The sequence below is a fragment of the Tursiops truncatus genome, chromosome 20, assembly GCF_011762595.2.
Source record: "Tursiops truncatus isolate mTurTru1 chromosome 20, mTurTru1.mat.Y, whole genome shotgun sequence".
NCBI lineage: Eukaryota > Metazoa > Chordata > Mammalia > Artiodactyla > Delphinidae > Tursiops > Tursiops truncatus.
Window position 1 is genome coordinate 28,012,951 of NC_047053.1, and position 15,478 is coordinate 28,028,428.

Genomic DNA, 15,478 nt, shown 5'->3' on the forward strand with positions numbered 1-15,478 from the left:
ATATAGAGGTAAGTATTTCTGTCTATGCATTCCTAATCCCCCATAATAATTTTGCAGTGGTATAGCATGTGTTTGCCAGAAACAATGATTTACATGCCCCAGTACTGATAATATATTCAGCTTCTCAGTCTAAAATATCTGCGGTCAGAAAGGAGCTTTCTTTATAATTTTTCCCAAGGTAAGTGGGTGTTATTTTATATTTGTGCAACTGGAGAGCCCCATTGGGTAGGCTTCCTAACATAAAAGAAAAGAAACAGTTTAAAGGATTATTCATATCTTCTACCTTTATAGATACAGTAACTGCTTATCACCTTAAAATGTGTTTTCCTAGCTTCAACTAAATCCAGGTTTTAAAAAAACTATAGATATTTCTGTTAATGTTTTATCAAGTCACAATTCTAGAACGTTTCTTATAAATTCTTAGTTTGCAAGTAAATATATAAATATTTGGGACTCTAGTTACAGTTCCCACCTGACAATGTACTTTTTTTTTTTTAATTTATTTTATTTATTTATTTTTGGCTGCATTGGGTCTTCGCGGCTGCGTGCGGGCTTTCTCTAGTTGTGGCGAGCGGGGGCTACACTTAGTTGCAGTGCCCAGGTTTCTCTCATTGCGGTGGCTTCTCTTGTTGCCGAGCACGGGCTCTAAAGTACAGACCCAGTAGTTGTGGCATACGGGCTTAGTTGCTCCGCAGCATGTGGGATCCTCCCGAACCAGGGCTTGAACCCCGTACCCCTGCACTGGTAGGCGGATTCTTAACCATTGCGCCACCAGGGAAGCCCACTGAGCAGTGTACTGTTAAAGTTCTCTAATTGCCCTTAAGAGAATATAATTGCCTCTCCCCAGTCAAGGAGACTGTCTCTCAACCTCTGTGACTTTGAAATTCCACCAAAAATAGCCCCCTTTTGATATGAGCTGTATAAGGAAGGCTAGACCAAGCTATTTGCCCCCTGCCTCCAAGATGACTTGTAATTTGGTGTCCCTTCAAACTGATATTCTTTAGTTTCTCAACTATGATTTAAATAGGAGATTTAAAAGATTTTCTCAATTTAAAAAAAGAACAACAAAAAAGAATATATTTCTTTAGACGTTTATGCACCAATTTGTATGCAACTATTTGAATGCCAAAGCCATGCCCCGACCGACTCATGGTCTTTCCTGCAGAGCTTCAAGCACTTTTGAGCCTTTGTCTTAAGTAAAAGTAAGTACTTGTTCGGGGATGGTATAAAGTAATAGAGACTCTCACTAAGCATGATTTGCACTGTACCATGTTATTAAAGTGGTTTTCAAAGTTTACGACACTGTATTTAAAGACATCTATACCAATAGACTTCTGTTGGGTAATGCTTCAATAATAAAACAATCCCCCATATCTCAGTGGCTTAGCAAAATAGCCAAGGTTTACTTCTTGCTTACGTTACTTCTTGGCAGCTAGGGGTAGGCAGAGGCACTTCTCTGCGTATCTTATTCTGGAATCCGGAAATCTGGTATGGGTATGGTGGAAAGATGTGCTTTGAACAAGATGGGTTTTTGTTTAAATCTCCTATACCATTTACTACCTGTGTGATCTTGCATAACTCCCTTAACCTACTTAAGACTCTGTTTCTTCATCTATAAAATGGGGGATAATAATAATACTTCTGGGGTTGTTGTGAAGATTAAATGAAATAACATGTGGAAATCAACTAGTGGTAGAGTGCTCTGCACACAGGTTTTCAATAATTAATAGTCGTTCTTATTCAGGCTGTAAACACCTATGTGCTTGGATTTTCAATGTTTTTGGCTCAGATATCGGTCCACTTTACTCCTCTTTGGAAGAAGAAAGAAGTGAAACTCAAGTGAGTCTGTCTTGTGACTAATTTGATGTTGTGGATAGACAGCTTAGTAGAAAAGAAGGTTGGAGGTCTTGCCTAAATTGATTTTGTTTGTTTTTGTTTTTGAAATGGAAGATATGACCTATGCTGAAAAGAAGTTGAGACATCCTCTCCATGTATCACATAGAGAAACAAAAGTGCCCCTGGCCACACAGAATGCAGCCTCTAGTGCTATCCAAACATGTAGCTATTGGAAATGTGATGCAGCTCGTTTGTCTTTCTATGTTTCTGAAGGATGTCTCCCTTGTGGAAAAGCTGACTGGATGATTAAAAACCTCCTGATCAATGTAATGCTTTTTTTGGTTGCTCGGGGTTTATCTATGTGTTCTTTTTTTTTTTTTTTTTGCGGTACACGGGCCTTTCGCTGTTGTGGCCTCTCCCGTTGCGGAGCACAGGCTCTGGACGCGCGGGCTCAGCGGCCATGGCTCACGGGCCCAGCCGCTCCACGGCATGCAGGATCCTCCCAGACCGGGGCACGAACCCGTGTCCCCTGCATCGGCAGGCGGACTCTCAACCACTGCGCCACCAGGGAAGCCCTACGTGTTCTTTTTTTAACCAACTAGTTGGAAATACATCTCAGGTTCCCCCTTGCTAATCTGGTGTGCTGAGCAGGAGCCTGTTCTTAGAAAAGTACAGACTTTGGAGCTAAAGAGATCTGAATTTGAATCCTGACACCTCTACTTACTAGGTGTATTACCTGGGGCATCTTCTTTTATTCATTGATTCGTCTATTTGTGTTTTCATTCTCATTCAGAACGTTTCTCGAGCACTCTCACTATGCCACGGTACAAACATAAAGCCACGTGACCCTGCCGAGGACAATTTGTCCTCGGTCTACCCCAGTAGCCTACAAACTTTCCTGACCACTCACACCATGAATAAAACATTTTTGAGCACAAGCCCTTCATATACGTACATTTTAATGTATTGTGTATGTGACTTCTGCACAATCGTGCACATAATAAGACATTTGATTTTAAAACGTATAGTATTGTATCACATACCACCTGGGTGAATACACCCAATTTTAGGGGCTACTGGCCTAGTGGTAAGCTTATCTGAACCTCACTTTCTTCATCATTAAAATTGTGATGATAAAATCTGTTTCATGGTATTGTTGCTCATTCATTCACTTAACAAATTTCATTGAACACTCTCCAGTGCTAGATGCTGTCTGAGGGACTGGAGATAGAGTGTTAACTGTCCATTGTGTTTTTTACTAAGGGGAAACTTCCATTGGGGGGGATATTATTATACTTACTTATGTTTTTTTTTTTTTTTCATCTCCAAAAAAGTTTATTAGCATGATTAAAAATATTTTCTTGAATAATGATAGAATTTCTAAACATGAAAGAGTATCAGTGGCTATATCCTATAACCAATATTTGCAACTGGATGGACAGTTTTATTGCCAGTCTTCATTTTATTAAAAACAATCCATATTTATTGGTTCCATGTGAAGTCATGACTATTGCTTTGCCTGGGAATGAGTCCCTACTGCAATTAAGTATAAAAAATATCTTCCATAATCGGAGTGTGACCTGCATTACTGAGTAAAGAGTTAATAAAAATCCTCAAAGAGCTGGGTTTTTGTTTTTTAAAAACATTCCTTTTACACACTACAAAGAAATAATTAGTATTTTGGCTTTTTAAATTCCTACATGATATTTAGAATGGCAGTCCCCAAAGGTCCTCCCTTCGCATAATTGAGAACGCAGACCCTCTTTCGGAGCATACATTCTTGGGGTGGACTGTGAAAATTTCAAGCTCCACGTGTTTATACTGGTTTGAGAACAAAGACAGCGTCATCCAGAACGTAGTAGTCATTATACATGTCACCTTCACACAGGTATGGCAGTCTAGTGAAAGCTTCGATAACAAAACCAGCTTTTCTGAAAACTTCAGGCAGACTATTCACTTGTTCTTCCCAATTCTGTCCCTTGATTTCCAAAATTTCTGATGGTTTATCCCACTTGCCACCGTTTTCCACATAGGGATGAAAAGGTAAGACCAGAGCAAGGATGACCCTGCCTCTAGTTGGCTCCAAGACACTTCTGATATCTTTTAACAAAGTCAGGGGCTGATCACAGCGGTCCAGCAAATTCAAGCAGCTGATGACATCATACTGGAACCCTGTATTCTGCCATTCATTTATACCAAGTACTCTGTATTTCTTCTTCTGAAGCTGCCATATCATAGTTTCAGACAGCTCAGTGGCGTAAATTTCTTCAAAATGAGGGCTCATGATTTTTGTGACTTCTCCATCTCCAGCACCTAAATCAAGAAGTCTATGCGTTTTCCAGTCTGGATTAATTTTAAGCAGTCTCTGAAACTGATCTGGTGAAAAGACAAACATTGAGCCTCTTCCTAGCAACCCATTGATAGATGTTCTAGACATAAACAGGCTAAAAACAGATGACACAAAAGAGTGATATAATTGGATAAACAGCCAGCCCGATTTCTCAATGCTGTTGTTTAAGAAGATCTGTGTTCCTTGATCAAGGTAACTCTGAACAAAGACAGCCTGGAGTGATTCACATAATTTCTCTCTGTTGCACGCATACCACTGGTGGTTCTCCTTCCTGCCGCCCGCGGCGGCCGCCGCCGGCCCGCCGGGGCCGCTCGTCATGTTCACGTACAGGGAGCGGGTGAGCGGGCTCCGCAGGGTCCACATCCTCTGCGCCAGCCACACGGACGCCAGGCTCAAACACAGCCAGCCCGCGAGCAGTCTCATCGGGGGCCGCGGCCACTCGCTCGGATCACCGCCGGCGCCGGGGCAAGGAGGAGGACGCGCCACCGCCTCCAGCCGCCGCCGCCGCCGCCGCCCAGGATCGAGCCATCGCGCCCAACTCGCCCATCCAGCCCCTTCAGGGCCGAGGCGGGGGGTCACTTATGTTTTAATTGATATTCAATTCAGCTGGCCTTCTGTATCTGCAGGTTCCATATCTGCGCATTCAACCAACAGCGGATTGAAAATACTTGAAAAAAAAAATACCCAGAGAGTTTCAAAAAGCAAAACTTGAATTTGCTGTATGCTAACAACTAGTTACGTAGCATTTACATTGGATTTACAACTATTTACATAGTATTTACATTGTTTTAGGTATTATAAGTGATGGAATAAGATTATTTTAAGGCAAGAAAAATTACAAGAAAAATTAAACATAAAATTCTCTCTCTGCCTGTTTGAGCCACTATCCCACTCCCCTTTAGTATGCATTGTGCATCTTCATTATACATTAACTAGATCCCCTTAGAAGATGCCTACTCACCAAAAAAAAGCAATTTCCTCCTGGTGCCCTCAAGGTAACTACTTAGGAGATAACGTTCCTGTCTCAATCCTGTAAGGTGTCACAATAACCCACTACTCACCTTGTTGGACTATGCAAACTATCAATATGTTACTTTGATGTACAACCCTTTGTCTCAAAAACTTATGTAACTGTGCCTTGACCTCCAACAGGAGGAACAGTCCTCAGAGCTTTCAGAAAGACTGTCTCCCAGGTTATAATCCTCAGGTGGCTTGAATAAAATTTTCCATTTCTCTCTTAGATTGACTATTGATTAATTTTTTGTTCACATAAGCAATCCAGAGATGATTAAAGTATATGGGAGGATGTGATTAGATTATATGCAAATACTATGCCATTTTATATAAGGAATTGAGCATCCACAGATTTTGGTATCCACAGGGAATCCTGGAAACAATCCCCTGCGGATACTGAGGGATGACTGTATATTAAAATGCTTAAGTTTTAAACTCTAGTTTTTCTTAAACTTAAAAATCTTGATAATTATTAATCTAATCATACGTTGTATAAGGGTAAGATCCATTATTTTTACTTATTCTATGATTAATATTCAATTAATACCTACATTTAAAAGATTAAATCCTCAAACATTTAGCATATTATATAAGTAGTTCATCAAATTTTATTAAACATTTGAAGTACACATTTAATATATCTGATTCTATCAAACACTTTGAATTCTTAATATTAGTTCTACATTAGTCAGGGTTCAATGCAGGAAACAGAAACACTCCAGGTGTTTTAAGCAGAAAGGGATTAAATACAGGAAGTTAGGTACTTACAAAATTGTTGGAAGAAATGGAGGAGTGGGCTCAAGGCGTACCTCTAGGTGTGACTCCCTGAACATTGCAGAACTGACCTCTCAAGAATGCTGCTTCCTCTGCCACAATCAGGAAAGTGGAGATCAGGGGGCCAGAACCTGAACAGTTAAGCCAAAAAAAAAAAAAAAAAAAGTCTTGGCACACCGCCTAAAATGCTATTCAGGGATCACGGAGCTGCAGTAGCCACTACCACAATTGCCTCGTCACTGGATTGTGCTTTCTGCCACTGCTGCAATTGCTTCTCAACACCCAAGAGGCTGGGGACTGGACACTGGCAACTCCAAATTTTACCAGCACTACACACAGCAAAGTGTCAGGAAGATGGACCTTGCCACACTCCTATCTTCTGACTTATTTGATCATTGTTACTCATGTGTATAATGTGATTCCTTTAAGTGAATTGAAACCTCCATGAGGAAAGATGTCATGATTTCTTTTTATTTTTCAGGCTGTAGCACAGGCACACAGAGTTTGTTCAGTAAACATACATCAGTGCTTGAGTATTCAGTACTCAAGGTATTTGATACTGTCATTTTGATGCCTTGGTTTTCATTGATTATTCTAATCCCCCATCTCCTGCAGCTCAACTTCCAGTGTGCCAACCATAAGCAACTGAGCATGCACAGTAAGTACTGCTGAAGAACTGGATCACTTCCATTGGCAATTTGTCAGAGACAACCATTGTAGACATTATCATGTGGTTAAAAACATCTGCTGATGAACACGGGGAAGGGGAAGGGGAAGCTGAGATAAAGTGAGAGAGTAGAATTGACATATATACACTACCAAATGTAAAATCGTTAGTGGTTAACAGCTGCATAGCTCAGGGAGATCAGCTCGGTGCTTTGTGGCCACCTAGAGGGGTGAGATAGGGAGGGTGGGAGGGAGACGCAAGAGGGAGGGGATATGAGGATATATGTATACATATAGCTGATTCACTTTGTTATACAGCAGAAACTAACACACCATTGTAGAGCAATTATACTCCAATAAAGATGTTAATAAATAAATAACCAAACAAATAAATAAATACCCCCCCCCAAAAAACCATCCGCTGGTAATAGATGTTTCGTAGTGGTTGTCCACAAAAGGAAGTTTTATAGTTTGTTATATTAGGGCACCAGTACATCTAACTTCATTTATACCTAGAGCCCTAACTGTACAAACGTGTTGGGAATGGTACCCGTATATAACGCTCATGGCCATCATGCAAATCTAATATAAAGAAAAATTTCCTAATGTAACACTACTAGCCAACCCAATGATTATAAAATTTGGGACTTCCCTAGTGGTCCAGCGGTTAAGACTCCGTGCTCCCAATGCAGGGGGCCCAGGCTTGATCCCTGGTCAGGGAACTAGATCCCGCAAGCTGCAACTAAAGACCTGGTGCAGCCAAATAAATAAATGAATATTTTTTTAAATTGTAAAATTCTATTTAGAAAATTATAAAATTCTATTTAGAAAATTAACCAAATTCTCTTCAACTTTCAGATTAAAATCACAAATATGAATCAAAACTTTTCAAACAAATCATGATTCTAGAAGACTTCTTATTTTAAGATAGCAGAGTATAGACATTTCTGTCCCATTCTCATCTGAAAAAATACAAGTACAGGGCTTCCCTGGTGGCGCAGTGGTTGAGAGTCCGCCTGCCGATGCAGGGGACACGGGTTCGCGCCCCGGTCCGGGAAGATCCCACATGCCGCGGAGCGGTTGGGCCCGTGAGCCATGGCCGCTGAGCCTGCGCGTCCGGAGCCTGTGCTCCGCAATGCGAGAGGCCACAACAGTGAGAGGCCCGTGTACTGCAAAAAAAAAAAAAAAAAAAAAAAAAAAAAAAAAAAATACAAGTACAGAAATCAGAAATGCAAACCCAGTCTTTGACGAAAGTAGAAGACATCTGAGGCCTTAAATCATACAGGAAAGTAGAAAGTACATGGGTGACTTGGCAGATTGGCAGAGTTACAGAAGGGCAAAACTGGACACCCTAAACAATAAGCTGAATTCTCACAAAACCCATGAAAGGCTCAGAAACAGGGGTTTCAGGTCTCTGGGTGGGTGAGGCTGACATAGGAGATAGACTCTCTGGAAAAGTTCAATTTGACCAAAAGCAAAAGAATTGTAGCCAGCTCTCCCTAAAGTGAAGTCCTGCCCATAAATGGTGCTTTCAATTAAGTTTTTAGTGCTGGGGCTTTCCTGGTGGCGCAGTGGTTAAGAATCCACCTGCCAATGCAGGGGACACGGGTTCAAGCCCTGGTCCGGGAAGATCCCACATTCCACGGAGCAACTAAGCCCCTGCGCCACAACTACTGAAGCCTGCACGCCTAGAGCACGTGCTCTGCAACAAGGGAAATCACCACACTGAGAAGCCCATGCACCGCAACGAAGAGCAGCCCCCGCTCGACACAGCTAGAGAAAGCCCGCGTGCAGCAACGAAGACACAACACAGCCAAAAATTAAAAAAATAAATAAATAAAAAGTTTTTAGTGCCTTACTTCTGCATATGAATGGCCAGTCAAGGGCTGCCAGACATTTAAAGAAAATATCTAACAAGAGAGAGAGACTGAAGTGAATAAATAGGAAAAAGAGATTGGACATGTACACGTGGTGTATATATAAAGTAATCATGGAATAAGAAAGAAGTACTCTTGAAAATTCAAGATATGATCGTAAAAATTAAAGAAAAAGCTGAACAGAGGAGTAAAAAGATAAAATCAAGGAGACCTCAAAACATAAATAAATAAATAAATAAATAAATAAATAAATAAATAAATAAATGAGACCTCTCAGAAATTAGAACAGAAAAACCAATAGATGACAATAAGGAGAGAAAGGATAAGAGAATTAGAAGATTAATTCAAGAAGTTTAAAAACTACTGGTGAGCATTCCAAAAAGGCAGAACGGTAAGAAGAATATTATCAAAGAGACATATTTCCCAGAACTAAAGGATAAGAATCTTCAAATTGATAGAGACCACCAAAATGCCCAGCACCATGAACAAAAAGAATACTCTCGCCAAATTACATCACTGTAAAAATTTAGAATACCATAGATAAAGTATTCTAAGAGCTTCTAAAGAAAAAAAATAGATCACATACAAACCTCTCCCCCCACCCCCAAAATCAGAATATCGTCAGATTTCTTAGTAACAACACTGGAAGCTAAAACAACAACAATAGCAATAATGGAGCAAATCCCTTGACATTTTCTGAGTGAAAATTTATTTTCAGTGTTCAACCCTATACTGAGCCAAACGCTCAATGAATGAAGCCAAAATTTTCAGTGATGTTATCTTCCATTCACTATTTCTCAGGATGCTGCTGGGGAGCTAGAAGAAAGAAGTAAACCAAGAAAAAGGAAGACATTGGATGCAGGGAACAAGAGGTTTATATATATAGAGAGAGAGAAAGGAAGTTTCCAGCATGATGTCAAAGGATAGACCCAAGAGCATAATTCTGAGGCTTCTTTAGAAGACAGCTAGTCTAGATTGGAGCTGGCCAATGAAAAAGTACAGGTGTGGTGCCTCTAGCAGGGGAAAAAGTAACAAATAGATCATTGAAAAAATTGATCAAGTAAAGCTTGTAATGAAACATTTCCATACTGGGGAGCATTGCAAGATTTAACTCAAGTTCAAAGAAATTTAAGTACATAAAAAATGAGGTTGGTATATCCATACAATGGAATATTACTCAACAATTAAAAGAAATTAGTTATAAAAAGACATGGATGAATCTTAAATGCATGTTGCTAAGTGAAAGAAGCCAGTCTGAAAAGACTACATACTGTATATATTCCAATTATATGACATTCTGGGAAAGACAAAACTATAGAGATGGTTAACAGATTAGTGGTTGTCAGGGGCTCAGGAGGAGGGGAGTAGAATAGGTGAAACAAATGGGATTTTTTTTAGGGTGATGAAACTATTCTGTATGATACTATGAATATAAGACCTAAAACCCGTAAAACTTTATAGCACAGAGTATAAAGTTTAATGCATACAAGTTTTTTAAAAATTTTATTGAAGTATAGTTGATTTACAATGTTGTGTTAATTTCGGCTGTACAGCAAAGTGATTGTTATACATATATATTCTTTTTCATATTCGTTTCCATTATGGTTTATCACAGGATATTGAATGTAGTTCCCTGTGCTATACAACAGGACCTTGTTGTTTATCCATTCTGTATATACTAGTTCTCATCTGCTCATCCCAAACTCCCAATCCATCCCTCCTGCACCTCCCTTCCCCTTGGCAACCACAAGTCTCTTCTCTATGTCTGTGAGTCTATTTCTGTTTCATTCATTTGTGTCATATTTTAGATTCCACATATAAGTGATATCACATGGTATTTGTCTTTCTCTTTCGGACCTACTTCACTTAGCATAATAATCTCTAGTCACGTCCATGTTGCTGCAAATGGCATTATTTCATTCTTTTTAATGGCTGAGTAGTATTCCATTGTGTATATATACCACATCTTCTTTGTCCATTCATCTGTCGATGGACATTTAGGTTGTTTCCATATCTTGGCTATTGTAAATAGTGCTAATGTATACAAGTTTTAATTACCATTCAGGAGGTTTGGGGAACCCAGCCTGAAATACAAAGTGTGATAAAAGAATCTAAATATATTGCAAATATATGAAGCAACCTCTCTGAAGCAGGTAGGGAATAAAGAAAATGAGTGGAGTCTATAAAACTAAAGGCAAAAGGAACTGTACATAAGCACTATACACTAGGTAATAAAAAACAAGTTGCTTCTGGGACTTCCCTGGTGGTCCAGTGGTAAAGAATCTGCCTTCGAATGTAGGGGACATGGGTTCAATCCCTGGTCAGGGAACTAAGATCCCACATGCCGTGGGGCAACTAAACCCACGCGCCACAACTACTGAGCTCTTGGGCCTCAACTAGAGAGGCTGTGTGCCATGAACTACAGAGCCCACGTGCCCTAGAGCCTGCGCGCCACAACTGGAGAGAAGCCTGTGCGCCACAACAAAGAGCCTGCATGCCACAACTAAGACCCGATGCAGCCATAAATAAATAAATAAATAAATCTTAAAAAAAAGTTGCTTCTCATTTTAACAAATCTGAAATCACTACATGTGTATACTGGAATTGAACAGTTAAGTAGATGGATGGCTGATGGTGGGAGCTAAATTCTCATTGGAATTGTTGGGATTGTTTTATGGAATAAAGATATAATCATTATTCAACTAAATATATTTATTTTATAGCTCATCCAACATTGCCACACATCAGCAGAACACCCAGAGAAGCAAATAATTATCTTTATGCCCTTGGATTAGGCAATGGTTTCTTAGATGTTGATACCAAAATCTCAAGTGACAAGAGAAAAAAAATGTATAAATTGGACTTCATGAAAAGTAAAAACATCTTGTGCTTCCAAGGACAACATCAGGAAGGTGAAAAAAACCCACAGAATAGGAGAAAATGTTTCCAAATCATTTCTCTGATAAAGGAACTTGTATCTAGAATATAGAAAGAACTCTTACAAATCAATAATAAAACGACAAAATCTAATTTAAAATGGACAAAAGATCTGAACAGACATTTCTCCAAAGATATACAAATTGCCAATAAGCACCTGAGAAGATGCTCAACATTATTAGCGTCAGGGCAATGCAAATGAAAACTGTGAGATACCACTTCACACCTACTAGGGTGGGTATAATCAAAAAGTCAGATGACAAGTATTGGCAAGGATGTGGAGAAATTAGCACCCTCATATACTACTGGTAGGAATGTATAATGGTGCAGCCACTTTCGAAAACAGTCTGACAGTTCACCACATAGTTAAACATAGGCTACCATGTGACCCAACCCTTCCACTCCCAGGTATATATTCTAGAAAAACATATGTCCACATAAAAACTTGTATATGAATGTTTATAGCAGCATTATTCATGATATCCAAAAAGTAGAGCAACTCAAATGTCCATCAACTGATGAATAGATAAACAAAATGTATATCTGTACAATGGAATATTATCTGGCAATAAAAAGAAGTACTGAAATATACTACAACATGGATGAACCTTGAAAACATTATGCTAAGTGAAAAAAGCCAGTCACAAAAGACCACTTAATGTATAATTCTGTTTATATGAAATGTCCAGAATAGACAAAGTAGATTAGTGGTTGCCTAGGGTGAAAGTTGGGAGAAAATGGTGATGTGCGTATGTGACTGCCAGTGGGTGTGGAGTTTCTTTTGGGGGTGATGAAAATGTTCTGGAATTAGATACTGGTGATGGTTGCACAACTCTGAGAATACACTAGAAACTATTGAACTGTACATTTTTAATTGCACATTTAAACATTGAATTGTACATCTTAATGGGTAAATTGTATGATATGTGAAATATATCTCATTAAAATTGATATTAAAAAAAAATGCCACCTAGCACTGTGCCTTGCCCATGGCAGAGACTGAATTAAAAGTTCTTTTTCCCTTTCCTCTTCCCCAAATTTCCCTACCCAGGACACCCCTGAAAGATTTCCTAGATTTTTTCACCTCTGACAGGATTTTACCTACCACTATCTTAGCAATCAAGATTTTCTCTTTTCACACAAATACCACACCCTTTAGATCTTCCCCTTCTGCTGCCTGCTGTCACCCTCAAAGTAACTTTCTAAGATAGGACAGCCTTAGATGACACTCATTTGATTGCTGAGGGGCCAGTGACTAGCTTGAAGCAGCTTGATAACCCAGGCTCTGCACAGGCTGTATCTGGGCCTTCCACCTCTGAGGTCACTACACAGCTCTAGCTGGAGGTTTCCAAGACTCACACCTGCCTCTCCTGCCCCTCTCTTCTTTCTCTGGTCCAAGCCAGACCATTTCTTCCCTCAGCTCCCTTAATCAATGACAAAATGCTCTTTCTCTCTGGACCTCAGGTCTACCCTTTAGTAAAAACTTACTTAAAATTAAAAAAAAATCAACCCACCAACAAAACCCAGTAAATATTAATTTCTTCACAACTCCCTAAAACTTGATGGAGAAATATTTCCCCAAGTCTCCAATTTACCAAAATCTCCCTGAATTAGTCCTACTGTTGGCTTGATGTCACTCTTTGGGCTTTCTTTGCTTATCTATAAAGAAAGAAGACTTCAAGAGTGAACGGAGTCCAGATTATCTGAGGCTACTCCAGTTCTTATTACCTTTACCTTCACATAAGCCTTTTCTTTCTTCTTCTACTTCTTTTTTATGCAGCAGGTTCTTATTAGTTATCTATTTTATACACGTTAGTGCATATATATCAATCCCAATCTCCCAATTCATCCCACCATCACCATTCCCCACTTTCCCCCCTTGGTGTCCATACGTTTGTTCTCTACATCTTTGTCTCTATTTCTGCCTTGCAAACTGGTTCACCTGTACCATTTTTCTAGATTCCACATATATGCGTTAATATATGATATTTGTTTTTCTCTTTCTGACTTACTTCACTCTGTATGACAGACTCTAGGTCCATCCACATCTTTACAAATGACCCAGTTTTGTTCCTTTTTATGGATGATTAATATTCCATTGTATATATGTACCACATCTTCTTTATTCATCGTCTGTCGATAGGCATTTAGGTTGCTTCCATGACCTGGCTATTGTAAATAGTGCTGCAATGAACACTGGGGTGCATGTGTCTTTTGAATTATGGTTTTCTCAGGGTATATGCCCAGTAGTGGGCTTGCTGGGTCATATGGTAATTCTATTTAGTTTTTAAGGAACCTCCATACTGTTCTCCATAGTGGCTGTATCAATTTACATTCCCACCAACAGTGCAAGAGGGTTTCCTTTTCTCCACACCCTCTCCAGCATCTGTTGTTTGTAGATTTTCTGATGATGCCCATTCTAACCTCATGGGTGCGAGGTGATACTGCATTGTAGTTTTGATTTCCATTTCTCTAATAATTAGTGATGTTGAGCAGCTTTTCATGTGCCTCTTGGCCATCTGTATGTCTTCTTTGGAGAAATGTTTATTTAGGTCTTCTGCCTATTTTTTGATTGGGTTGTTTGTTTTTTTTTTAATATTGAGCTGCATGAACTATTTATATATTTTGGAGATTAATCCTTTGTCCGTTGCTTCGTTTCCAAATATTTTCTCCCATTCTGAGTGTTGTCTTTTTGTCTTGTTTATAGTTGCCTTTGTTGTGCAAAAGCTTTTAAGTTTCATTAGGTCCCATTTGTTTATTTTTGTTTTTATTTCCATTACTCTAGGAGGTGGGTCAAAAAAGATTTTGCTGTGATTTATGTCAAAGAGTGTTCTTCCTATGTTTTCCTCTAAGAGTTTTATGGTGTCTGGTCTTACATTTAGGTCTTTAATCCATTTTGAGATTATTATTGTATATGGTGTTAGGGAGTGTTCTAATTTCATTCTTTTACATGTAGCTGTCCAGTTTTCCCAGCACCACTTATTGAAGAGACTGCCTTTTCTCCATTGTATATCATTGCCTCCTTTGTCATAGATTAGGTGACCATAGGTGCGTGGGTGGGTTTATCTCTGGGCTTTCTATCCTGTTCCATTGATGTATATTTCTGTTTCTGTGCTAGTACCATATTGTCTTGATAACTGTAGCTTTGTAGTATAGTCTGAAGTCAGGGAGTCTGAGTCCTCCAGCTCCGTTTTTTTCCCTCAAGATTGCTTTGGCTATTCGGGGTCTTTTGTGTTTCCATACAAATTGTGAAATTTTTTGTTCTAGTTCTGTGAAAAATGCCGTTGGTAGTTTGATAGGGATTGCATTGAATCTGTAGATTGCTTTGGGTAGTATAGTCATTTTCACGATATTGATGCTTTCAATCCAAGAACATGGTATAATTCTCCATCTGTTTGTGTCATCTTTGATTTCTTTCATCAGTGTCTTATAGTTTTCTGAGGTGTTTTACCTCCTTAGGTAGGTTTATTCCTAGGTATTTTATCCTTTTTGTTGCAAAGGTGAATGGGATTGTTTCCTTAATTTCTCTTTCTGATCTTTCGTTGTTAGTGTATAGGAATGCAAGAGATTTCTATGCGTTAATTTTGTATCCTGCAAATTTACCAAATTCATTGATTAGCTCTAGTTTTCTGGTGACATCTTTAAGATTATCTATGTATAGTATCATGTAATCTGCAAACAGTGACTGTTTTACTTCTTCTTTTCCAATTTGGATTCCTTTTGCTTCTTTTTCTACTCTGATTGCCATGGCTAGGACTTCCAAAACTATGTTAAATAATAGTGGCGAAAGTGGACACCCTTGTCTTGTTCCTGATCTTAGAGGAAATGTTTTCAGTTTTTCACCATTGAGAATAATGTTTACTGTCGGTTTGTTGTATATGGCCTTTATTATGTTGAGGTAGGTTCCCTCTATGCCCACTTTCTGGAGACTTTTTTTTATCATAAATGAGTGTTGAATTTTGTCAAAAGTTTTTTCTGCATCTATTGAGATGATCATGCGGTTTTTATTCTTCAGTTTGTTAAT

At 39.1% G+C, this 15,478-nt stretch overlaps 1 pseudogene; it reads right to left on the reverse strand.

Moving 5' to 3' along the window:
- Positions 1 to 3,175: 3,175 nt before the first annotated feature.
- Positions 3,176 to 4,701, reverse strand: LOC109547354 (protein-L-histidine N-pros-methyltransferase pseudogene; annotated as a pseudogene).
- Positions 4,702 to 15,478: the final 10,777 nt, after the last annotated feature.